The sequence below is a fragment of the Rhipicephalus microplus genome, chromosome 2, assembly GCF_043290135.1.
Source record: "Rhipicephalus microplus isolate Deutch F79 chromosome 2, USDA_Rmic, whole genome shotgun sequence".
Lineage (NCBI taxonomy): Eukaryota > Metazoa > Arthropoda > Arachnida > Ixodida > Ixodidae > Rhipicephalus > Rhipicephalus microplus.
In genome coordinates this window covers 35,610,629-35,638,349 of record NC_134701.1, presented here as the reverse complement: position 1 = coordinate 35,638,349, position 27,721 = coordinate 35,610,629, and positions in this window count along the sequence as shown.

Here is a 27,721-nt window from a genome sequence, read left to right as displayed (position 1 = left end):
CAACTGCGCATAGCATAATACCTATATAAGTGCGTACTAACATCACTTGTGTACTAACAACGCAAAGTCACAAAACAAAGAGTACAAATATGACAGGAAGACATGCTATAGGTTTTTTAGCTCCGATAAGAAAGACGCCACTGTCACCACCTCCACAATCCCACCAGGGAGGCGATTCTACTCGCGTACAGTTCGTGGGAAAAAAAGAGCCCATGTGCGAGTTCGTTCTGCAAGAAAATTCCTGTAATTTTTTTGAGTGATCCGCCCGCGTCGGTCGTCGCACGACTTTTTCTATATACGCACTTGAATCAATGCCAAGCTTATCGTGATAGAGCAGGTACATATATTTTAGTCTTTCGCGATATTGCCGCAAGTGTAAAAGCTTCCAAGTTCGCTGTCTGAAGCAAAGCAGTGACTGACGTAAGGCGATTGAATGAGCGAAAAATAAATCGAGCAGATTTTCTTTGTAGGTTTTCTAGTTTATCAATACTTTTCTTTCTGTATGGGTCCCAAAACAGGCAGGCATATTCCAAAAGGGGACGAATGTAGGTTTTATACGCTAATAATTTCATTTCTTGCGTTGACTGTCATAACGATCTTCTAAGATATTTAAGCTTTTCATGGCTTTCTTTTCTAGAAAAGTGATATGTTCATTTCACCGGAGGTCTGAAGTGATTATTAAACCTAAGTATTTATAACGATTTACAGCACTAAGACAGCGACCATTTATTGAATACTGGAAAGTAAGTGGTGCCTTCTTTCTTGAAATTGTCCTTGAGACGGTTTTTGTAGTATTGATGCTCATCTGCCATTTTTCACACCAAATATGTAGTTTGTCCAGGGCACTACTTAATAATGCCTGGTCGGCAGGTGTGTTTACTTCCTGATAAAGGATGCAATCGTCCGCGAACAGTTTGATTTTGACAGGTATATCGTTTACGATATCATTTATATAAACTAAAAATATTAGTGGCCCGAGAACCGACCCTTGGGGAATGCCTGATTGCACGGGCGCCGGGCGTGAACACGAGCCGCCAACTGATACGCATTGACACCTAGACGATAAGTATGACTCTATCCATGAGAGAAATGAGTTATTTTGTAATATGGGTTTTAATTTTAACAAAAGCTTATGGTGCGAGACGCGATCAAATGTCTTCTGGAAGTCAAAAAAATATATAGATTTGACTCTGTTTATCTAAGGCTGAGGCAAGCTCGTGTATTGTCTCAAGGAGTTGGGTAACCGTCGACATTCCCTTACGGAAACCATGTTGGCAGCAATCAATCAATTCATTTTGTTGCAGAAAGTTTAACAAGTGCGTAAAAATAATATGTTCTAGCAATTTTGAGCAGGTACACAGTAAAGATATTGGTCTGTATGACGTAATTAGTGAAGGATTTTCCGCCTTCGGGATCGGAACAACCTTTGCGCGCTTCCAATCGCTCAGGATTTTTGCAGTGGACAATGTTTTTTTTTAAATATAATAGTTTTTAAATATAATAGATAAATACTTTGAGCACCATTCTGCATAACTCACTAGAAATGTGTTTCGTATGCAATCAATTCCTGGTGATTTCTTTATATTGATTTTGAGCAGCAGTGATAAGACACCCTCTTCAATCATCATTAGGTCAGAAATTTTAGGTACGTCCTGAGAAATCGCAAAATTTGGTTGTTTTCTACCATCATTTGTGTAGACTGAACAGAATAACTTATTAAACGATGACGCAAGGAGTGATTTATCAGTTACCAATTCACCATTACTGAGGATTTTATATGCCTGTCGCTTCCTACGTGACAAGTGTCGCCAGAACTTTGCAGGAGCAGAAAGCAAGAAGTTTTTCAAAGATATGTTGAAAAAAGTAGTCTTTTGCCTTTTTTATGGTTTCATTTAACTGCAAACGCATATTAGAAAATTTTGATACATGAGGAGATGACGGGTTCTGGAGCAGTTTTTTGCGCATTTTCTTTAGTTTGCGTCCCGCTCGTACTACTTCCCTCGTCGTCCAAGAGCGAGCAGATTGTGTTCTGATAATCTTTGAGGGGACACTTGAGACGCTTTTCATAACAAGATTCTTGAATAAACCCCACAAATCTTGGACAGAGCAACTACTTGATTCATACATATCACTGAAATCAGAAAACGATATATCTAACAGGTTAAGAACGGTGACGCCATCAGCACGAGTGAAATTTGGCACTACGCGTTTTTCCTTCACTTCTTTCCTTACGCGCAGTGGAATGCTTAAAGATAACAATCGATGGTCGGATACACCGTCATAGACGCACAAAGCAGGATTTCGACGAAGGATTCTGTCACTCTAAGGAAAAAGACCCAAAATACATTGTGCGTTACTTTGAACACGGGTGGGTTGTTTTACTAACTGTGTTAAGTCATGAAAAAGAACAATGTCGACCAAGGGCTCAGCAGCACTAGAAAGCGGCGCCGGGAAGTTTGCGTCCCATTTAACTTGAGGAATATTTAAATCGCCAGCTAACAATATAATATAAGTGCTTGTGTTGCAAGAACAAAGAAAATCATTAACCCCATCAAAAAACGCCTTCTCGGCATACGGAGGGCGGTAAAATGCACCCACAACCAGGTACATTTCCTCAAGGTGTATTTTAATAATGACACTTTCAATACCGTCTCTATCGGAAATCTTAGCCACATTAAGGTAGTTTTTAAACAGGATGGCCACACCACCACCATGAGATGGTTTCCTATAAATGCCATATCCTGGGGGCGCTATTTCGTTGTCCTTAATATCTGAATGTAGCCAGGTTTCTGTTATTACAATCAGATGGGGTGCATGCGCTATTGTGATACTTTCCAAGTCATTAAGTTTATTAGTGATGCTGCAGGCGTTAAACTGAATGCAGCATGATTGTGCTTTGGTTCACTGTTGAGATTCCTTAACGACATTACCTGGAAGTGGCACTCGTTCGTTACGGTCTGCATCCCAAACGAACAGAACACCGTTAACTCGGATTTTGTCGTAGGTTTATTTCACCTTTTCGTCTGCCCTTCGATTTTTTGCCGTGCTTTCCCAAAGTTTTCTTTTTTTGTGTCGTGTAGCTTCCGCGAAGTTTTCAGAAATCGAGAAACCTGTACCCTTTAGTTTGAAGCAATTTTAAGCACAGCAACCTTGTCACGGTAATCAATAAGCTTTAGAACTATAGGGCAAGGCTTACGTAGTTGTTTGCGCCCAATTCTGTGAATTCTTTCCGCAGACGACACTTGTCTTTCCAGGATATCGGTGAACACACCCTTCAACACACTTCCGCTGAGTTCATCGAAACTTTTATTAGTTGTTTCCGGTATACCGAAGACAATCAAGTTGTTCCGCCTATTTCTATCTTCAAGATCAGCTAGCTTGCTTTCCAAGCTTACGACCCTTTTTTCCAACTTATACGCCATTGTTTTCACCTCATTTACAGCCGTAGCAACTTCTTCCACTTTTTTTAACTTCGGCTCAATGCCATCTAGCCTTTTCCGAATGCTTTTGTGGCTATCCAAAAGCTCAGAAAGCAACTTTTGAACGTCAGGGCCGGGATTTGCTCGACGTCGCCACACAACAAAAGCAAAGAGAGAAGCATTTCGCGTACACCAGAAGAGATTCTGCTTAAGCTACATGGGCATGTCAGCTGGACAAATAAAGGGTCGTCACATTTGACAGATGAAACGTCATCACTAACCTGCATGAAGAAAATCAACGGATTTGACATGATGTCGACGTGAGGCCAGCCGACATGCCCACTGAAGAAGCTCGATGGGTGCCGTGTATTTATATCTATGTCCGGTGACGTCGATGTAGCCGCACGTGACACTTCCCATCCTTCCCAGCACCGCTTGTAGTGCACTGGTTGTCCTGCGCAGTCTTCAAAATTTTCAAGGAATTCAGCGAGGATGAATGTGCAATGCGTCTCTCGGACCGTCGCCGTGGATCACAAGACGAGAAGCTGCATGAAGAAAATTAACGGATTTGACATGATGTCGACGCAAGGCCAGCCGACATGCCCACTTATACGATAATTTGACGAAGAAATTCGCTCCTGTAGCAGTGGCTTCTCCGTGAGCATTTGGTGTCGTCCACGATGCATTTCGCGAGTGCATGAGCGACACTGGCCGTTTTAATTAACGGAATGAACCGCGCCTTGCAAACGTTGGGACGCGTTCTCTTGCTATGTGTGCTGCTGTACAATTAGGAGGCTGTTTTAATCAACGGAATGAACCGCGCCTTGCAGAAATCTGGACGCATTCTCTTGCTGTGTGCGCAGCTATGCAATTAAGAGATCGCGTCTCAGTAATATGGACGACGGGGAAAACTGAATAGAGTCACAACGCTTAATGCGCTGCCCCCTCCTACAATTATAATGGCCAGCGCCGCTCATGCACTCGCAAACAAGTTCATCGCACACGCACTCGCGAAATGCACGGCGGACGACGCGTCATTGCTTCCCTAACTCGGAGACGCGACCTGTTAATTGCACGGCAGCACACGCAGCAAGAGAGCACGTCCCAACGTCTGCAAGGCGCAGTTCATTTCGTTAATTAAAATAGCTAGCCAGCATCTCTTGCCGGGTTCGGCAAAGGTCGCTCATGCACTCGCGAAATGCACCGCGGATGACACCAGACACTCACGGCGAAGTCATAATTACAGGGGCAAATTTCTTCGCCAAATTTGGCGGCAGTCTGGCAACAACCACCCCTAAGTCTTGCAATTGATTTATGCAACGCCAAACAGAAACTTGCTCCGACTGGTTAGTTGCTAAACTAAGAAGTGAGCACAAAGTCAACCTCGTGATAAGCTACTAGTGAAATTGAACACGTTTGTGTTAGGTGTAGGGGGCAGCTTCAAAGAGTTGTTGAGGTAGGAGAGTTAGCGGAGGTGGCTGGATAGCGGGATTAGGGTTCAACTTAGGGCTGTCGGGCGCTCCGTCCGATGGTCGGGCGGGCGATGGCTAAGGAGGCTAAGAAAACCCGGGCGAGAGTGGGCTTGCGAAGTGCGAAATATGCAAGCGCGGGTGCTACTTGGACCAGGCAGCATTCACGTGTTTGGCCGACGCGGTGAAGGTGACCTTCGTGTGCAGGCTTTGCGAGGCACTGAAGGCGGCCGTGTAGCGCATGGAGGCTATAATTGAGGAGCTTCAGGAGGAACTTATGGTGGAACGGTAGCATAGGATAGAGCTCTGAAACAGCTCGGAACATTGCGTTAGCGGGATGATGCTACCACCAGCCTATTAGAGCAAATAAAGAGCGATCTTCGAAAAGAACGGGAAACGCGAAGAGAGCTCAACCAGCGGATAAAGCAGCTCATGGCGCTGTGCCCAGCCTCGAGCGGTGTGAGATGGAAAGCATTGGTGGCGGAAAAGGCGACAGGCGGGAAGTAACAGGCGGGAAGTTCAGGAGGCTGCAGTGTCTGGCCATCGCATGGAGGCTCCGAGAACATACAACTCGGTGGCGCGGCAGTCTTCGAGAAAGGCAGGAACACGGGACAGACGGTAGAGAGAGAAACAGGTGAAGAAAACAGGGGCGCCATCACAAACAGGAAGCCAGCGATTGGGGCATAGGAGGGTCTTAGTGGTGGGTAACTCTAACGTGGCCAGGATTAGGAATCGCGTCATCAGGACAGTGAAGGAAGATGGGAGAGTAAAAAGGTGGATGCCCAGTCATGGAAGAGCATGGTGGGTGCACTGGCAAAAGCTCAGGAGGTTGTAGAGGACAGCCTGGAGGGCGAAAATCTCGTCATTATTCATGATCAGTGACGCGCTGAAGGGCAAGGATCAGAACCTTCAGAGACAGAGAGTGCGATGCGTAAGATCCGAGACCTCTCTGGGGGTGTGCATGTGATCATATGCACAGTCCCAGAGGTCTAGGCGCAGTCTTGTAAGATTGAAAGGAGACTAGTGGAGGCCAACTGTGTGATCAGGGGTATGAGCCGGCAGCTTGGATGCAGCATAATAGAGGGGAACGAAAACGTGTACGAGCCCGGCGCTTGCCCCTTTGCAGAGGATGGCATTTATTACAGTGGTGCGATGGGCAGGGGGGTTGGTAATACGATGGTTTGTCAACCCACAGCTTTTTTAGGGGGAACCAGAGCCCTGAGGCCAACAGTGTAGCCAAAGAAGGTTCTAAAGAGGCACGAATATTCAAGCCACACAAGTTCCGTGGAAGAATAAATCGACGTAAGCACAAGGGCCGAGCTAAGTCAGACGTAGGCAATATTAACACGCAGGGTGGCGGGAATAGGTTAAAAGTGGGAAGAGATAGAAGAGCAGTTGAGGCAGGAGGAGCTGATGGTATATGGGTTTGTGGAGACACATCCTCAGGACATAGAGCAACCACCTTGCAATCCGGACTATGTATGGGAATATTGCAATAGAATAGAAGGCAGCAAAAACATGGCTGGAATTGGTGCAATCATACATAAAAGTGCGTGTAGGCCATGAATTGAGCAGGGATGCATGGAACATTTATGGTTAAAAGGGTAAATAGCTGGGCAGATGACCCTTCTTGGTTTGGGGTACTTGTGGACGGGAGCAAAGGCCAGAGAGGAAAACCAGGCAATGGCAGAGTGCATAACAAAGGATATTCAGGATTCACGAGGAGAGTGTGAGATAATTATACGAGGAAGTATGAACGCGCACATAGAAGATATAGATGCGTATACTGGCCCAACAGGCAAAATGATCAAAGATATGTGTGAAAGGCATAATTTGATCATTTGCAACAATACTGAGAACAGTGAAGGGCAAATAACACGGCAGGTAAGAAGGCTGCAGTCAACGAGAGATTATGCACTGATGTCACATGGGATGTATTATAGGCTCAGGGGAATGCACATAGAATGTGGCTAAAGATATCTAGGTAGTGTTCACAAACGCATCAACCTAAGTTTTGGAAGAGCAATGAAAGTGTGAAGGAGACAAGATCAGCAACTACACGGTAATTTATATTCAGAAAGGCAGATAGAAATAGCTACTAAAAATTGATAAAGTAATCACTGAGGATAATAAAGCAGTGTGAACATACACAAATCTATTAGACTGTTTGGGATAGAGCTTGCTATGGCGCGTGACAAGTCACCCCGGAAAATAAGACACGAGCCCAAGAGTTGGTGGGATGAGGAAGTTAAGAGAGCCGTAGCAAAACGTCAGGAAGCCTCTAGATTAAACAGACATGGTAAGCAGCGAAGTGAACCGACAGATGATGTGTAATGCAAATGGAATATCGTTCTAAGTTGTAAAAGGGAGGCATCCATTCTGATCAATGAAAAGATTAGAAGAAAGCGGCCCAGTGGCTGGCAGTTAGAAGTACGTGAAAAGGATAGAAAGGCAGCTGCAAAATGTTGGAACCATTTAAACGCCATAATAAATGAGACAATCCTAGAGCAGAGGTTTATAACTACTGCCCAATGTGTTAGGCCAGAAGGGGACGAATAACGTATAAGAGCAAGGATGACAAAAAAAATTTAACAAAGAAGTGCCTTGTGAACCTTGTAGACAAGAATTGATCAAGTGGTGCAGTGGCTCCATTTGCACAACAAGAGTGGGAAAGGGCTGAGAAGAGGGTTCGTAGTAGTACATTAACAGGCCCTGACGGCATCCCAATCACGCTTATAAATGAATTAGGACCCAAGTCTAAGCAGACTTTGAGAGAGGCAGCGAGCAAAACAACACTCGATTGCGAAGTCCCTGATGGGTGGAAACTTAGCAGAATGAGCATGATCAAGGGGTACAAAGCTGACATAAACAACTATCGTCCTATAACACTGATAGCAGTGACACCATTTATTTACAGGCTCATGACGCAGATTATAAAGGAAAGAATGCAGGGATGGATGGAAGATGAGGGGGTGCTAGGGAACTACAGAGTGGGTTTCCAAAACAAAGGAGGTTGGAAGACAGTCTGTTCTCACTGACGCACTGCTTCGAAATAGCAGAAAAGAAACACCTGACCCTTTCGCTAACATTTTTGGATATTATGGGAGCGTACGATGGCGTGGTTCAAGAGGAATTGTGGGGAATACTGGACACACTAGGCGTAGAAGATGTAGTCACTAATTTTTTAAAGGAGATCTATAAAAGTAACAAGGTAGTTTTAAAGTGGGAAAAACAGGCATTTAAGCCCACAGAGCTGACACGGGAGCTTAGGCAGGGGTGTCCTTTGTCACCCTTGCAATTCATTCTATACTTACAAGTATTAAAGGCTAAATTAGAGGGGAGTGGACTTGGCTTCAACCTCTCTTTCGTCAAACAAAGAAAACTCATTGAACAGACACTACCTGCATTGATGTACGCAGATGATATAGTGCTAATGGTCGACAACAAGGAAGATTTGCAGAGATTGATGGACATCGGTAATGAGGGAGGTAGGTTAGATTTCAGATTCAGTAAAGAAAAATCAGCACTCATGATTTGTAATAACAATGAAGGTAGTGAGCTTAGAATACATGAGGTCACGCTAGAGATAACAGATAAATACAAAAATCGGGGCGTATGAATAAGCAATGGGACTGAGTGCCTAAGGGAACACGAAATGTATGTAACGGCTGAAAAAGGGAACAGGAATGTAGCAGTGATGTAAAATATTGGCACTGTTGCATTACAATAGGTATGATGTTGTGAGAGGAGTATGAAAAGGGGTCATGGTTCCTGGTCTAACGTTCGGCAATGCGGTCTTGCGCATGAGATGAGAGGTTCAAGCAAGATTAGAAATTAAGCAACGAGGAATAGGTAGGCTTGTTTATGAGCTCAAAGGAATACAACAAATGAAGTAGTACAAGCTGACATGCGTCGAAAATTATTTGAGGGCAGGGAAGCTAGCAGCAAGATAAAATTTCAGAAGCGATTGAGAGAACTGGGGGAGGAGCGTTGCGCTAGGACGGTTTTCAGCTACTTGTACGTGAGGAATGTCAATACAAAATGGAGGAAGCGAGTCAGAAAATTACCGGGTAAATACTTATAAAAGAGCAGAGGGTCAAACCAAATGAACTGTCGGTTAAGAAGAATGTGAAGGAAGCTGAGATTGGCATGTGGAGAATTGGCATGATGAAGAAGTCCGAACTAGAAATCTATCGAACTTTTAAGCAGGAAATTGCAAAAAAGGACCTATGCTAATAATCGGGGTAATTGTCTACTGTTTGAAACCAGGAGGGGAGTATTGTATACCAAAATTTATCGGGCCTAATATTAAGGGGTAGACACGGTATGCAGTGCGTGTGGAGGGGAGGAGGAAGCTGCTGAACACTTGATAATGTTCTCTAAAAGGCTTCATTTTATAGTTCGGGATGATGGCGCAGAGTTTTTCAAAGTACTGGGGCTTAGGAACAGGGAGGGCAAAATAGACTTTAAGCGGGTAGAATCAACTAGAAGGAGGTTATCTGATTGGTGGCTACAATCAAGGCACGAGTGAAATTTAAACTCTTCACTGCTAAGTGCCAGTGTTTAACTCCACCATTAAAAAAAGATAAATTCACTTTTAGTTCACTATGTACTACGCCTAGGTAGCATTATCCACCACCCGATGTAAAGGGTACAGCCATATCAATCAACCCAGCCATCGTGGGCTTTCCGCGCTCGGAAGCGCGCGGAAAGCAAGGGGCGTGTGCTACGCGTAGTAGTTTTGCACTGTATTTGCGAGCAGGGCACTTGAAGTATGCTCTACTTTATAATGTGTGGAGTGAAGCTCGCCCATCGTTATATTTTTGTTAGTGTCTGGGGCAGCAAGGGAACGCAAATAATGATCCTTGAAACGGCATCAACGTGGTTATTTTCTGGTGCTAGAGATCGAGTATGCTAATTTGGTAGCTGTGCGTGCGCAAAAACGCATAACATAAGAGGAAAGAACGGAAACAACCTGAATCGCACGGGCAAGCGAGTAATAACACTATGCTTGTAAGAAATACGAGTAATAAAAAAGTAAATTACTGTTTCAATCATCTCAAATAATTGCGTACAGTGAACACATGGCTCACCGTTACGGGCTTTTTAGTTACAGTCACCGGTGGTTCGCGGCCACACACACACATGTTCTAACAGATAATCGGCCAGTCTTGACTAAAACAGATAACAGCTAGAAGAGAACAGGGCAGTATCACCGCAATATCTTTCGTCCTATTTTGTTTTAGACCTACTGAACAGCAAAAAAGTTTGTCATGAAGTTTTCAATGAAGACATTCGAAAGAAGACCAGTGCCAGAATAACACATGTTATTCCATGTTTATACAACAAATACTTAACAAAGAAAAGTGCCTACACTCTCACTGTGCAAATTCAGTTACAAAAAGCGTCGAGCAACTACAGATGTAAAGATGTTCCGCCCCTTTAAGAAATTGTTGAAATTCGTATTTCCCACATGCCCTAGCCTGTCAAAAATGTTCCATGCAATAATATATATCTTAAACACGTATACAAACTGTATGTGTCAGTGCGATCTGGGGTCACTTATGAAAGAGATTGTCCTTATTTAGAAGAATCGCATCAGCATAAGATTTTAGAATGAGGTAGAGCTTGAAAAGAGTGTTTTTTGTTATTAGTAATCCGTTTTCATAACTTCAAATATTTATTTATTGATAGAAATGTATATTTACGATGCTCAAAACATCGAGTATACGAAATAAATCTTTCAAGTTACTTACACGTTAAAATTCAACGAGTGTTACGCTTTTATAGCACACGGCGAACGCCGCGTCAGTAAATATTGCCCCACGCATGCTTGTTTTCTGACGTTCGCTCGTAAAATTAGGTTTATTTATTGATTTGTCTTGTTTCTCTGCATGCCTAATATTTTTTTGTGCGAATTTTACGAATACGCACAGTTCTCTAAATCTACGGTTAAGTAGCAAACGAGATAGGTGATGACCACGTTTCCATCATCCGGTGGAGACAAATCAGACCACAAGACAGAAGCTTTACATTCTTCATGAAACGCGCAAATTGACCGTCGGTTTCCCGCCTCGGCGGCGACAGCGCGTACGAGCATAGGCGTGCACATACGGTTACACGGTTTCCCGTCAGCAGAGAGGGGCGAAGATTCATCGCAGTATGCCCCCATACCTAATATTGCCACAGGAAATTACCATTGCTCCGCGCAACGCGGACGTCGGGAACCAGAGAAACGATAACTGCATGACTACGAGCGACGAAGCCAGCCGCAATGGACGAGCCGGCCCTGCATGCGCGCGGTACTCCACCAAACAGCCAACGCGCGTGAAGAAGAAGAGAACGAGGGTGCTCGAGGCAGAGGCTCACGAGGACTACCGACCTTCGGATCTTCTTGACTGCTGTGCGTCGTTCACTTTGGGCACAAGTTCGCCCTTAATAAACCGCGTAAATAGAACATCCTTGTTGTGAGGCTGCTACATTCGTTACATTTTCTGGTGGAGGAGCCGGGTAGATGATTCCAAACCCCATGAGAGAGCGAAGTCCAAGCCTTGACCATGCGCAAGCCGTGGAGCTTACATCAGTGCACCAACGCACCAGTCACCGCATTCGAGGGGATTCACCGGATTTTGGACCACTTTACCCTGTGCCAAGGGCACCAGCGACGGAGACAAGAAACGCGACCACCACGACCAGCCAAGTTGCACCATCACAGCTCATTGTCAGCCAACCCGTCATACCGAAGGTGTCCCATGGTGACCCGTTCGAGGACACCGAAGACTAGCTGGATCATTTCGAGAGGATGGCGAACATAAATCAATGGAACGAAGCAAACAAGTTGCGCAACGTATACGTCTCTTTGGAAGACGCAGCGCGAGTGTGGTACGAAAACCACGACGCATCTTTGACGTTCTGGGAAGAGTTCCGGCGTATTAGGCAATTACATACGGATGGATGGATCGATGTGGCTGTACCCTTTAGATCGGGCGGCGGCTAACGCCACCTAGCCGTAATATTTAGTGAACCGACCATTAGATTTGTCTTTTTTTCCTTTAAATAGTGAGGTTGAGGATTCGTACTTTGCCGTGAAGGGTTTAATTTTCACTCATGCCTTGACTTTAGCCACCAATCAGATAACCTCCTTCTAGTTAAGTCTACCCACTTAAAGTCTATTTTGCCCTCCCTATCGCTAAGCCCCAGTGCTTTGAAAAACTCTGCGCCATCATCCTGAACTATAGGGTGAAGCCCTTTACAGAACATTATCAAGTGTTCGGCAGTTTCTTCTTCCTCTCCACACGCACTACATACTGTGTCTACCCCTTCGTATTTGGCCCGATATGTCTTGTTTCGCAATACAACCGTCCGCCTCAAACAGTAGAGAACATCCCCGAGCATTATCATAGATCTTTTCCTTGACAATTTCCTGCTTAAAAGTTCGATAGATCTCTTGTGCGGACTTCTTAATCATGCCAATTCTTCACATGTCAGTTTCCGTTTCCTTCACTTTCTTCTTAACCGATAGTTCTTTTTGGTTTGACCACCTGCTGTTTTCTAAGTATTTACCAGTCAATTTCCTGGTTCGCTTCCTCCATTTTGTATCGACATTCTTCATGTACAAAAAGCTGAAAACCTTCCTAGCTCAACGCTCCTCCCCCATTTATATCAATCGCTGCTCAAATTTTATCTTGCTGCTACCTTCCCTGCCCTCAAATGATGTCCATCCCATATCACCTTGTACTCCCTGATTTGGTGTATTCCCGTGAGCTCCTAAGACAAGCCTACCGATTCCACGTTGCTTAATTTCTAATCTTGCTTGAACTTCTGATCTCATGCACAAAACCGCATTGCCGAACGTCAGACCAAGAACCACGACCCCTTTCCATATTCCTCTTACAACATCATACCTATTGTAATTCCGTAGTGCCCTGTTTTTCATTACCGCTGTATTCCTGTCACCTTTAGTCGACACGTATATTTCGTGTTCCCTTAGGTACTTTGCCCCATTGTTTATCTATATGCCCAGATATTTGTATTTATCTGTTATCTCTAGCGTGACCTCCTGTATTCTAAGCTCACTACCTTCATTGTCATTAAAAATCATGACTGCTGATATTGCCTAACTGAATCTGAAATCTAACCTATCTCCCTCATTACTGCAGATGTCCTCCAATCTCTGCAAATCTTCCTTGTTCTTGGCCATTAGCACTATATCATCTGCTTATATCAATGCTGGTAGTGCCTGTTCAATGAGTTTTCCTTGTTTGACGAAAGAGAGGTTGAAGTCTAGTCCACTTCCCTCTAATTTCGCCTCTAATCCTTGTAGGTACATCATGAATAACAAGGGTGACAAAGGGCACCCCTGCCTAAGCTCCCGTATCACCTCTGTGGGCTTAGATACCTGTTTTTCCCACTTTATAATTACCTTGTTACTTTTGTAGATCTCCTTTAAAAAATTGTTGACTACATCTTCCACGCCTACTGTGTCCAGTATTCCCCAGAATTCCTCTTGAACCACGCTATCGTACGCTTCCTTGATATGCAAAAATGCTAGCCACAGGAGCCTGTGCTCCTTTTCTGCTATTTCTATGCACTGCATCAATGAGAACAGATTCTCTTCCAACCTCCTGTGTTTACGAAACCCATTCTGCAGTTCCCCCAGCACCCCCTCATTCTCTATTCATGCCTGCAGTCTTTCCTCTATAATCTGCATCGCCAGCCTGTAGACCACTGACGTCACTGTTATAGGACGGTAGTTGTTTATGTCAGCTTTGTCCCCCTTTCCTTTATTATTTATTTTATTTATTTTTATAGAATACTGCGGACAAAAAGTCCAAGCAGGGTGAGCATACATGAAACACACTAAATAACAGAATGAAACAATAATGTAAAGCGTTTTTTACACAATTTCTTTGCACATAAGACTGAGGGGTTATGACTTAAAAAAAAGTAACAATTGAAGAACAAGGTGATAATACAATTCAAGGAAGTCATGGAAGAAGAGTATTTACACAAATGGTCAAGGGCGTTGAGGAAATGCTTCGCTTAGTTTATTCCAATGATCTATTATTTGTGGGAAGGAGGAGTACCGAAAAGTATCAGTCCTTGCGAAGATTGGCGTTAGGGAATGAGGATAGTGGTGTCGAGTGGGTCTGCTTAACAAGGGGGATACGTATGCTGCGGTGTCTAAGGGTAGCTTGTGGTTTACTATGTCTGAAAGAAACTGTAGCCAACTTTTTTTTTCTTTGAATTTGTAATAGGTCTATACCATTTGCCGTTAGTAATGCAGTGAGGGAGTCCGTTGATATAAATTTACTCTATATGAATCGTACTGCTTTTCTTTGAATTTTTCTAGGTTTTCAACGTTAATTTTTGTGTGGGGATCCCAAACTATGGAGGCGTACTCAAGTTTAGGCCTAATTAAGGAAAAGTAGGAGAGGAGTTCAACACTAGCCGGAGCAGTCTTGAGCTTGTGGCGGAGAAGGCATAATTTACGGAAAGCGGCAGAGCAGATGTTATTTATGTGCAAATTCCAGGATAAGGTACTTGTTAACGTTAAACCTAAGTATTTATAGGAGGCTAATTTAAGTAAAAATGCTTCAGCTAAATTGTATGTGTAGTCTAATGCAACTTTTTTTTTTGCGCGTTATGGGGAGATACACACATTTGTTTGCATTAAGAAGCATTCCCCATTGCTCAAACCATTTTGATACATAGCCTAAGTTAGTATAAAATCACATTGGTCACTAATGCAGGGTTACATCTCTAAACAAAACACAATCGTCAGCAAATAGACGAATATGTACCGGGGTGCTAATTACATTGACAATGTCATTAATGTAGACCAGAAACAGAAGGGAACCTAGTACGCTTCCCTGCGGAATGCCAGAAGTCACCGGAAGGCAGCCCGATTGTTTTTCTCCTACCTGAACATATTGGTTGCGATTGAGTAGATAAGCTGAGATCCAGGAGATAAATAATTCTGGTATGCCAACTAACCGAAGCTTTATAATTAGTTTATCGTGTGGAATTGTGTCGAATGCTTTACTGCAGTCATAGAATATTACATCAATTTGGCCGTTAGCATCAAGACAAGCTGCAAAGGTATGAACGATAGTAACCAATTGTGTTGTAGTAGAAAATCCTTTTTGAAACCCATGTTGATGATTTGTTAAAACTGAGCGTTCTTCTAAGAATTCGTTTAATTTATGAGCTATCATGTGTTCGATAAGCTTACAGCATGATGATGTTCAGGAGATCGGTAGATAATTTTGTAGTACTAGACGGTCACCTTTCTTGAATATAGGAACTATTCGTGCCGACTCCCAGTCATCTGGCAATTCCGCTGACAACAGAGAGACTCGAAAAATGACGAGTAAGTATTTATCAACAGACTCTGCAAAGCGACGCAGAAATATGTTGGGGATATTTTCGGGACCTCAAGAAGTCTTAGTCTTTGAGTTCAACAACATAGCTACGACACCAGAATAAGAAATAAAGTTTACATTTGCAGCATTGTCCGTATTTATGACAGAAGGGGAAGCACTAGGAGTAGAAAATACACTATAAAAATACTCATTGAGGTGCTGAGCAATGGCAGCCTGATCAGATACCATTGAACCATTGACAAAAACCTGTGAGATGGGTTTCTTTTTTTTTTTCGCTAATATAGTTCCAGAACTTCTTTGGATCATTCTTTGTGAAGTTTGCGAGTGACGTATTGAAGTAATATTCCTTCGAGGGGTGTACGGCATGTGCAAGCTTATGTAGAGCATCAGCTATAACTTTGGGGTCAGCATGCTTTTTCTTTAATCCTTTAACTTTACGCTTGAGATGAATGATGCTTCTCGTCATCCAGGGCGTATGTTTACGCACCTTTTTACATTTAGACAGTATAAATTTGTCGATACAGTAGAAGCAAATGCGTTTAAATTGGTCCCACAATCTACAAACATCGGTAGCTACAAAATTTATCAGACAGGTTTCTAGGTGCTCGATAATGCAAGCATCATTGGCATGTGTATAGTCTTTCACACAATGAAAGGACGAGTTAGCAGTCTCTGAAAGCGGTACCAGAGGGATAGAAACTGACACAAGGTAGTGATCAGACAGCCCTTGCTCAATTACTACGGTATGTGTACTGAAATCACGGGGAATAAATACCAGATCTAAGATACACCTAGCAGTACCCTGATAATGCGTTGGTTCATGAACCAATTGTACAAAATTGTGTGCGAGCATGATGTCAAACACTGCATTTGCATTGCTGATATTGACTGTAAAGGTTTCAAAACGCTCCCAATCTACTCCGGGGAGATTGAAATCGCCAATCAAAAGAACTTTGTTGTTTTGGTATTTAGACATGTGTTCCTTTAGTTTTATTAGGTATTCAAAAGTTGAGTCTGGTGGTCTATAAAAATGCACACACGATGAATGAGTGGCCCCACAAAGTTACTTCCATACAGATACATTCAAGCTCCAGTACATCATCCAACAAGACAGCATCAAATTTTTGTTGCATCAGGACGGCCACACCACCTCCCCTTGACTGCCTGTCCCTACGAAAAGCCGTATAGGAGGGTGAAAAAATGTCGCCATCATTCACCTGTTTATGTAACCACGTCTCAGTTATAACAGTAATGTAAGGATCGTACTGCAGTAATACGATTTCGAGGGGCTCGGTTTTATTCATAACACTGCGGGCATTCAAATTAAGTAGACGAAGTTGCTTGTGTGCATGCACATTACGTCAGGTTATAGACTGTTGGGGTGCGGTGTTCTTGTAGCCGGTCATTTTTACCCGCCTATTTTGCACCTCATCCCAAAAATACATATCCTTATCGATCTTTAGTTTATCGTGTATCAGGTTGATTCTTTTTCCTGGTTCTATCTCGGGCCTTGCGCTGTGCAAGCAGACTGCGTTTTTAGCATTGATTTTGAGTAATCATTCTTAACAAAGATATCAAAGCCCTTCAGTTTGCTTGCGTTTTTCATTATCTTTCTTTTCTGTAAAGTCTTGCAGATACACTATTACAGGCCACTTTCCTACGTGCTTACCCAGTCGATGGATACGCCCAACAGATTCAGATTTAACCTGAAGTTTTTCTTGAAAAAGACCCTTCACGACCTTGTCCTTTAGTTCCTCTTCTGATTCTGCTGAAGTCTCAGGTATTCCATGAATAATTACATTTGAACGTCTGCTGTGGTCTTCAAGGTCTGTTAGCTTTTTAGTTTGAAAAGACATTGCGTGTTCAAATGATTTCAATGTGACATGCAATTGATGGGTGTTTTCATGCTGTGCTGAGCGCTCAGTCGCTATCTTTTCGACAGCACGCCTAAAGTCAAGCATCTGTTCTCTCAGCTCAGAAAATAGCGTTTTATTTCAAGTAGTTCCTTTCGCATTTCTGTCTTACCGTCAAGTAGTTGCTCGTACATTTCCCTCTAGGTGGGCCCAGGGTTTTCCTCGACATCACCGCTAATTAGTAGTTTGCAAACGACAAAACAGTCATACGCCATTACAAAACAACGCCGTGGGCACGGCAGAACCACTAAGCCTCGACAATCACTACGTATTGAACTAGAACGGGAACTAACCTGCACCAAGCAGAGAAGCGTTCCATTTAGCGACATAACAGCTTCGGGTACACCGTGCCCACAGAAGACAAAATCGTGCCGGTGCTCTTTTATAGCGGCGCCGAACGATGACGTCACGCTGTGATGCTTGAAAGGAAAGGCCAGTAGAGCTGCGTCGTCGGGTGACGAGAGTGTTGAAAACTGGGAGCCTTTGCTGATGAGCTGGCTCGTGTCGTCGCAAGACGCAAACACTAACTGCGCGCATTCAAAAGCACCGAAGCCAAGAAAAACCTGCACCAAGCAGAGAAGCGTTCCGTTTAGCGACATGGTAGCGTTGGGTCCACCGTGCCCACCACTTTATAGATCATGCTCATCCTGCTAAGTTTCCATCTATCGGAAACTTCTCCATCGATTATTATTTTGCTCACTGCCTCTCTCAAACCCTGCTTAGACTTCGGACCTAATGTCTTTATCAGCATAATTGGAATGCCATCTGGGCCTGTTGATGTACTACTAGGAACCCTTTTCTCGGCCTTATCCCACTCTTGTTGCGAAAATGGAGCCATTGCGCCACTTGATTCATCCTTGTCTATTGTGGTGCATAAAGCACTTCTGTGTTAAACTTTTTCTGTCACCCTTGTTCTTGTATATTCAATAGCTTCGTCCCCTTCTAGCCTAGCACCTTGACCGGTAGTTATAAACTTCTGCTCTAGGCTCGTCTCATTTCTTGAAGAGTTGAGATAGTTCTGAAATATCACAGCAGCCGTTCTATTTTTTATGTACTTCTGCCAGCCACTGAGCTCCCTTTCTTCTAATCTTTTCATTGATCAGAAGGGATACATCCTTTCTACAGCTTAGAAAGATTTCCCATTTTCTTTCAACATCATCTGTCGGTTCACCCCGCTGCTTAGCATGTCTGTGTTCTCTAAAGGCTTCCAGACGTTTCGCTATGGCTCTCTTAACTTCCTCATACGACCAACTCTTGGGTTTGTGTTTTCTTTTCCGAGTGACTTGTCACGTGCCTTAGCAAGCTCTAGCTCAAACAGTCTAAGAAGATTCGTGTATGTTCACACTGTTTTATTATCCTCAATGATTACTTTCTCAATTCGTTTAGTAGCTATTTCTATTTGCCTTTCTGAATAAAAATTTTCCTGTAGTTGCTCATCTTGTCTCCTTCCCACTTTCCCTGCTCTTCCAAAACCTTGCTTGATACGTTTGTGATCACTACCGAGACTTTTGGAGCCACCTTCATCTATGTACATTACCCTGAGCTTATCATACATCCTATGCGATATCAGTGCATAATCTATCGTCGACTGCAGCTTCCTACCTCCCATGTTATTTGCCCTTCACACTTCTCGGTAGTGTTGCAAATGATCAAATCATGCCTTTCACACATATTTATAGTCATTTTGCCTGTTGGGTCAGTATACCCACCTATATCTTCTATGTGCGCATTCATATCTTCTAGTATAATTATCTCGCACTCTCCTCCCAACTCCTCTATGTCCTTTGTTATACACTATACCATCGCCTGGTTTTCCTCTCTGGTGTTTGCTCCCGTCCACAAGTACACCAAACCAAGGAGTGCCATTTGCCCTGCCACTTTCCCTTTTAGCCATAAATGTTCCTTGCACTCCAGCTTGACCCTCTGCCAATCTGTACTTTTATGAATGAATGCCCCAATACCCCCACCCCTTTCTGCTGCCTTCTGTTCTATTACAATATTGCCACACGTAGTCCGGATTGTTAGGAGGTTGTTTCATGTCCCTAAGATGTGTTTCTACCAATCCGTATACCATGGGCCTCTCCTCCCTTAGCTGTTCTTCTATATCTTCCCACTTCAGCCTGTTCCTGCCACCCTGCATGTTGATATACCCTATCTCTGAATTGGCTTGGCACTCGTGGCTACGTCTGCCCCGGACTCTACCTATCTTAGGTACTGGTGCCACTTTGGAATCGTATCGGTCCATACCACCTGTCAAAGAGTCTCCCTGGTTGTTTTCCTCGTTACTAGTTATCCTGCACCCCGAAGGGCTCGCTTGCCCCCGAAAAAAGCTACTGCGCATCCTGCAAGTCACCAACTCACCTCATGACCTATCCGCCCATCTAAGTGAATTCTGTCTCGTTGAAAACCACCCCACCTATGCACCTCTCTGTTTATTTCCACCATCTCGTAATCTTGCATGCGTAAAGAGAGGCTCATTCCAAAGAGCCATGGAGCGTTGGTGAGCAAGCATGCGGAGCCTCCCAGCAGCGTCCGTCCTTGAGAGAGGCATTGACTGGTCGTTGTCTTCTGTATGGGCTGAACGGGCAGCTTGATCAGCTCGTTCGTTACCGATAATTCCACAGTGGCTTGACAACCACTGAAATATAACGTGGTGACGCTACTGCTCTGTGCAGACTATGGTTGGGAGTCGCGTTTACCCGTGCGTACGCGTTCCGCATAGGTATGGCTGACACCGCCGACTGTGCACACTGCGGAGATGAAGAAACAATTCGACATATCCTGTGTGACTGCCCGAAATACAACCTGGAAATACAACACCTTTCTAATAAACTAAACAGGTTAGATGACCAGCCGCTGTCAGAAGAAAGTATACTGCGCCATCGCCATGACTCATCGTCACAGAAGAAAGCCGTGCAAGCGCTACTGAGCTTCACGAACTGCTGGCCTGTCGGAACGCCTCTGAGTGGACTGGTTTTGTGTGTACGTGTTTGTCGGTGTTTTTCTCTGATTTATTTTTTTAACTCTTCTTTTCTCTTTCAACCCCCTATTCCTCAACCCCAGTGCAGGGTAGCATACCGGATACTAGCATCTGGTTAACCTCCCTGCCTTCCTTTTTTCTCGTTTCTCTCTCTCTCCACCATCTCAAAGCCTTTCTCTCGACTCATCCGCCATATCGCTTGGTTTGCGTTGACAACTGGTCTTTGTAGGTTGTCGTCACGCACCGGTACCTCCGGTATCGTGCATATCACTACCTGTACCTTAGGAGAAGTTGCGCACATGCGCGCCACTTCTCCTAATGAGAAGTGGCGTGCATGTCATCAACCCATTTCGCCAGTGTGGTCGCTAGTCCTACCATATTTTCACTTAAGACATTGTCTAAACCACCTGAAGTTATCACGAGGTTTCGTTTATCAGCGGTAGTTTTGGTTTTGCGTTCGCTTGCATCATGACTGCTTCCAGCTTGCGTCCTGGGAGCGTCCCTACTGCAACTCTCTTGTCACCTCTTAGCGCCGGCGGTGACCCTTGGCGGAATCAAACCTTGGTGACGGGCGAGAGTAGAGCGAGCCTTTTCTGCGCATGGCGGTTGCCGCGAACGGTTGTCTCTCGCGGTGGGTCTGCCGTGGACGGCACCGCGGTCCGCCTGCGGTAGGCCCTCGTGGCGAGTGAAGCGTTGGCAACGCTGCCTTTTGTGTGCTCTTGCTGTTATGTTGTTTGAGTGTATGGTAATAGTGTGTACGAATGTCCTAGTGTGTTAATTACGATTGATGTATTATTCGGTGGATGATATCTTCGTTATAAATTAGTTAAATAAACGTATCTTGTTTTTTGGTCTGTGCCGACCGTGTCCACTGTGTCCGTTCACTTCATGAGCGTGGTAGTGTCGCTCGCCCAATTCGAGACCCCACACTGGCTGCCCAACATGGAGCTCTTGGAGTATCGGACGACAGTTTTTGCGGTTCGGTACAAGCTTTTGTTAGAGCCGGGGTAGAGTAGGCATAGGGGGACTTCTTTGCTAGCGTCGGCGGTGAAATGGAGCTCACTCCACAAGTCGATGAGCGCTTGCTCTCTTTTCGTGATATTCTATCGTATTACCGGGAATAACAAAGAATATACACACCCCCCGCCCTATTCCTAAACATAGTGCAGGCCGCAAATGGGCGACGCCTATAAACTTGGACTGCTCCATACCCCGTATTTCTTAACGCCCGTTGCCCAGAACAATTCACCACTTCGTGCAAACTTTGCGGCAAACCAGGAGACTTCCTCTACATACTCCTCACATGTCCCACCTTCCCACATCTCCCACCTCCGTCTGTGGCAGTGTCATACTGGGAGACCATCATGACCAGCACTTCTGCATTTGATCAGCGCCAGATCATCTCATGTGTCATAAGGAGGATCGCACTTCAAGGGCTTTCCTTTGCTTTGTAAGGGCACCTTCTCACCGTGAGGGAGTGCCCACGTGCCATAAGGGGGCTCGACCCCCGCACTCTAAAGTGGCAATAAATGTTTCTACCACCACCGGTGTGCTCTGTTGAGAAGCGAGGAGATAGGTTTGTATTGTGTTTGAATTTGTCGGCAGGTTGCGTTTTTATTTTTTTCGCTCGCAAGTGTTGTTTTTTTTGTTGGTATTAGTTTTCAAAACCGTTGTTGAATTGGGACGACAGCCATGTGGTCTGCATCCTGGGGTGAGCAAGACCCGTGGTTTGTAGGCCAAGACCGAAGTGAGTGAGTACGGAAGCCTCGTGGGTGGTCCGATTTTCTGTAAATAGCTTCTTCTATCTCTTTGGCCTCAGGGAGCCAGGCGTCGTTGCTGTCTTGTATTGCGGCTCGACGCCGGCGCGTCGTGACACCCCCCGGGGCGGTGGACGCCGATCGCTCGGTAAGCTGCTGTGGGCGGCGAGCGATAGGGCCACCTCACATAGTGGATGTCTCCTCGCGGCTACTTCTTCTACGCCTAGGCTGGGTGGATGCCGGTTGTTGCCGAGCGACTTATTAGGCCTAAGGCTCTGCGCAGCCTCCTAGGTGTCGCACGTTGTACAACTAGGTGGATCGTGGCGATGAGGTGTTGCGCTCTGCTTCCCTCACTTTTTTTTATCTTGCAATGAACTGCAATGAGATAGGTCAAGCTTGCAATGAGTTGGCAATGAGTGATTTTTGTTTTATTTTGATGGATATCTCGGCCGCCGCCGATGTTTAGCTAGCAGTACTCACCATCGTACCACGTGGGCGAAAAGCCCGAAGCTCCCTTCCCTAGGCCTTGCTCTATTGTTTCTGTCGAGTGTTTTGGAATGTGCGCAGCGAGAGTGTTATTTGTAATCCACGGCAGGCTGTCTTCTGCACATCTTCAGCGCCGCTCGCCAGAAATGCGGTCGGGAGGTCGGGCGATAGAGATGCCTGGGTCCTGCGCAACTGCCTGCAGTCCGGCGCCCTCGTGAGTGCTGGTCACAACCGGAAGACATGTCGGCGCGAATGACGGATCATCGCGCCGTCGGCTACGTTGCTGTTGCGGGGCCGGTACTGAGGTGAAGTCGAGCCGGACAGTGCAGCAGTGTCGACCGGTGGCGGTGTCGTGGTGCAGAGACATTATGAAGAAACATGTGATGCCATTTTTTTGTTAAAGCTTGTGTAGCTAATTTATTTGTTTTTGGAATATGGTTTGATTTAAGGTTGGAAAAATGTGAGGGTGTTGACACGTTGACACGTCCTGTAAAGTTGTTTGGACTGCGTGGCGCACGTGTCTCGCACAGAAGCCCTATTTTAGGGGTGACAACCAACGGGCGATCGATGGCGTTATGTTCGCGTTGAGCACCACTATCGTCATCATCACCATGTTTAGTTGAGTGGTAGCGCCGGTGGTGACCCCTGGCGGAAGCAAGCCTTGGTGGCGGGCGAGAGTAGAGTGAGCCTCTTCTGCGCGTGGCGGTTGTCGCGAACGGTTGTCTTTCGCGGTGGATCTGCCGTGGACGGCACTACGGGCCGCTTTTTGTGTGCTCTTGTGTTATGTTGTTTGATTGTATGGTAATAGTGTGTACGGGTGTCTTAGCGTGTCAATTAAGATTGATGTATCATTCGGCGGACGATATCGTCATTATAAATTAGTTAAATAAATGTATGTTGTTTGTTCTTTAGTTTGTACTAACTGTGTCCACTGTGTCCATTCACTACATGAGCGTGGTGGTGTCGCTCGCCATATCCACGAAGTGAATGATATGAGCCCCGCCGCGGTGGCTAGTGGCTGAGGTACTCGGCTGCTGACCTGTAGTCGCGGGATTGAAGCCCAGCGACGGCGGCTGCATTTCCGATGGAGGCGGAAATGTTGTAGGCCCGTGTGCTCATATTTGGGTGCACGTTAAATAACACCAGGTGGTCGAAGTTTCCGGAGCCCTCCACTATATACGGCGTCTCTCATAAGCATATGGTGGTATTGGGAAGTTAAACCCCGACAATCAATCAATCAATTGATGTGATGAGTGGGGCGAAGCGTCCATCCCTCCTATGCGGGCTGTAGTGTGATAGGAGTCAACGGACGCATGGACGAACAAATGCACGGACGGACGCTTCGCCCCACTAATCATTCACTCCGTGCATATGCTGTGATTTTGTTTATTTATCCCTCGCACACCGAACAGCGTTTTTCTTGTCGTCGAGAATTCCCATTGAACGTGTCTGATATATAGAAAAGACCAGTTGTGGCGAGCACGGCTGGACGGCCAGCGTAAGAAGCGAAGAACATTTCGAGAAGCAATAAAACCACGTCATGGTTCAGCTGTGATTAGGGCGTCTGCAAGAATTCTCGAAACAGCGTTACAATGAAAAGCAGTGCTAGTTCAATGAGAGCAAGAAGAATTCATTCAATCAAGTCTTAAAATTAATCCATGGACGTAGAACGCTGCAGTCGTCTGACCTCGCTTGCGGATCGGGCTGCCATTTTTCTTCATTCTTTGACGGTGCCCCCCCCCCCCCCTACTATACAGCCCACGAATTTCGAAGTATAGTTTCCAGCACATCCGGATCTCTTGTAGGGGCATCGCAATTTTAACTGCACTTAATATGGGTGGCGCCTATGTACAAAATAAAAACTCTATTTGAAAATAAAACGCCCCAGCATTGACTTTGCCTCTCGTACTTTTTGACCCTCATTTCCAAACGAACACAAAGTTATATATAAAAGCGCAAAACCGTTTTTTTTTCACCCCATCGAAACTTCGCCTACAGCGCGGCAGCCTTTTTTAAGAATGGATGGATTGATAAGTCTACAGTGGCTAGAACAGGAAAGTGTGATGAGCGGCAAGCGGCGCCTACGGAGCGCACTGAAGCCTCCGAGGAGGAGCCGTGTGGGGGCGCGCGCAATCGTTTATACGTTGTTTGCACGTTTCCGACAGTTTCGTCGGGCACGTTCGTCCTCGTTTTTTTTATTGCGGTGCCACTCTGACACCATTTATTTATTTATTTATTAGAATACCCTCAGGGCCCGTAGGGCATTACAGAGGGGGTGGGTACAACATTTATAACACACAAGAAAAAAAAAGACAAAATAAAGAAACAAGTGTCAGATGCGCAAATCAGGAAGGCAACATAAGTCAACTAAAAATGTATAAGAATTCAAGCACATACAAGACAAAGATAGATAATGGAAACTGCGTATAGTTACAAGCATTGCTGAGAAATTGCAGTCTTGAATAACAAAGGGTCTGTTATTGTTACAACGGAAGAATTGCTTCTGCATGCACTCTCATGGCACGAAAACAAAGCCATTGCTTCGTCCTGGGGTTCACTACAGGCTACAAGTCAACTAAAACGAAGCATGCGTTATTCGGCGTTCCGAAGGACGAAGCTCTGCTAGCGAAGTGGTGGAGAGCGATCCCGCGCGCTGATAAGTTGCTTCAAGAAAACTCGGCTGTGTGCAAGCTGCACTTCAGCGAGAGGTACATATCGCGGCACTTCGAGCACTCTGTGCTGTATTGAAAGGGGTAGATCCATGGGCGTGCTTGCCGTTCAGGGGGGAGCGAAGGTTGATTGTAGGGTGCCTCCTTCTTATTAAATCAGTATATGAGGCAGATGTTACGTTTTACGCACACTTTTAGATGACTAAAAGAGTGCCTCGCTGCCTAGTCAATGTATAGAACAGATTTAGCGCCCCCCTCCCAGGTGGCCAGCCCTTTTTGCCCCCCTCGTGTGGACGCCTATGGGTAGGCCTTTCGGAGAAGCTCTTCACATTTGTAGAAGTCTTTGAAATCACTTTTTCAAAGTGGCTTAGCTTGAACGAGCTTCACAGTGACAGGTTGGAAAAGCTTGTTTCCTGCTTGAAACAAAAAAAGTTGTCACACTGGGCCTAACTCAACACTATCGACTGCAAAGGCGGGAGTACCCTCCGCCTCACCCCAAGCTAAATCGGGCCAAGCCCGTTCAGTGGCGGCAGCTACAAACACGCACATACACGAACCCCGTCATCATGCACCACATATATCCCGACGTCTATAGTTCTAATCTATGCCAGTATTGTACCACCAGAGCCACTCTTGACCATATCCTATGGGAATGACCAGCATTAGTCAGAAATTCTGAGGTCACGGCCTCCAATGAAGACCTTCGGGCGCGTAGGCGGACTGCGCTGCTCAGTTCAGGCCTGTACAAGCAACTTTGGGCGATCCAGCAGGCCAAGGAAGCTGCCGGGTAGAGGTGTGCGCTGAGGCAATTTCGACCGGCGGCTGCGTGGGGGTTGTTCAGAAGTGTGGCAGCGGTGGCGTCGGCGGCGGTGGCGTCGGCGGCGGTGGCGTTGTCGGCGCACGCCGGTAATTTCATCGGTGGTGGCGCGCGGCCAATTTTCATCGGCAGCGCCGGTGGCGCGGAAACCGAAACTAAAAATTCAAAAGTTTCTTATGCCACAGGTTACTGAATTAGTTGAAATTCAGGGATTTTAATCCAAGTAGCACTAATGACACTACACAGATGTGTCGACATCCCGATGAATGCAAAGCGTTTTATAAATTGTTTTTATTTCGCTTTCATAATAAAATATGCATGTTCAAAAATAAAATAATACGCATGTTCATAATAAAATACGCATGTTTCAAAAAAATAGTCATGTTCTACCAAGAATGTGCAGCACTTTGCTTGTTTTTTTATTTAAGATGCAGCAGTTTGTTTCTGTTGTTGGCTACGTCATACTTCATGAAACCTTTTTTTTTTTTATTGAAGATTGAGCAAGTACCGACGAACGTCACTCAGTTCGCTTTTTCCGAATCAGATCTCTCTTTTACTTTGTACGCTGCACGAAAAAAGAAGCACCTCTGCTACGAGTTTTCTCATTGCGATTGCAGAAAACCGCTCTTTTGAGTATCTCTCATGCCTTGAATATTACTTTCCTTCAAACGAATCGAAATACCTACTTATCACAATATGAGAGTGTTTTATGTAGCGGTATAAGATGCGGAAGAAAACAAATCTACGCATTTAGTCAACTAGTCCTCACCGCAGTGTTCAATGAATGAAGTGTAGACATGGGCGTGGGCGAGGCGGGTGGTGCAACTTGACCCCTTCAAGCCGCACCAGCACTTGCTACCCACTCTAGCGACACCAACACGACACCCTCTCTCAGCCATGATGCAAGTTGAAAGAAGGGTTTGCTTACCCCCAAGACAAAAACCTGTCGATGGCCATTTGTGCAGATGAGAGCAAATGCAATATTTGCTCAGATACACAGACCACACTGGTCACGACCTGGAGGCCCGTTGACCACGCCTGCAGAGAACGTTGACTCCCCGACCCCTTTGTGCTCGGTCAGAGGAGGGGGACACTCCTTGCAAGTGGGCCCCATTAAAATTTCTCTTAAAAAACGTCATAAATAAGAATGCTTGATAAGTATGTATAAAACATTCAACTTTTTAATGCTTTTTGTAGCGTGTACACGTGCTCAATACCCATCAGGTGTGTGAGACAATTGAAATCACAACTGCCACTCTCGATTAGTTCCGGAAAAGACTCAATAGAAGAATGCAATTACGAGTGCTGGGAACCTACGTTCGTTTGTCCATTTGATTTCTAGGCATGATTTTATTTCTTATATAAACAAAAATAAAACCTGCAAAATATTAAAACAAAATGGCTGCTCTTGCAAGATGTGTGTCCCCTTTCGTGATTTTTCTAGACTTACGCATCTGCAAGCCACAACTGGTGTCACAAACTTCCAAGTGCCCCCCCCCCTCCTCCCCACGACATTTCCCAATACCCCCCTCCTCAATAAAAAGGCACCAATGTAGGCCCCCGTAGGCCTCCGTGATTGCCTACTGGTGCACGGCGGGCCATTTCGGTTGCTAGGGCCAACAGTACCGATTTCGACATGCTTTATTAAAGGTGCTGAAGGATCAAGGAAAGGCCGATTGCTGTAAATTTCTTGAGAGTTTAATGATAGCTTCTTTGTGAATGCCGTAGAATATTGAACCTCACTTTGTGTATAATGCTCCAATGGAAAAAAAAAATGGTTTCACCCTGTGTCACTGCAGAGTCAGAAGCCATCACATGGGCAGGCG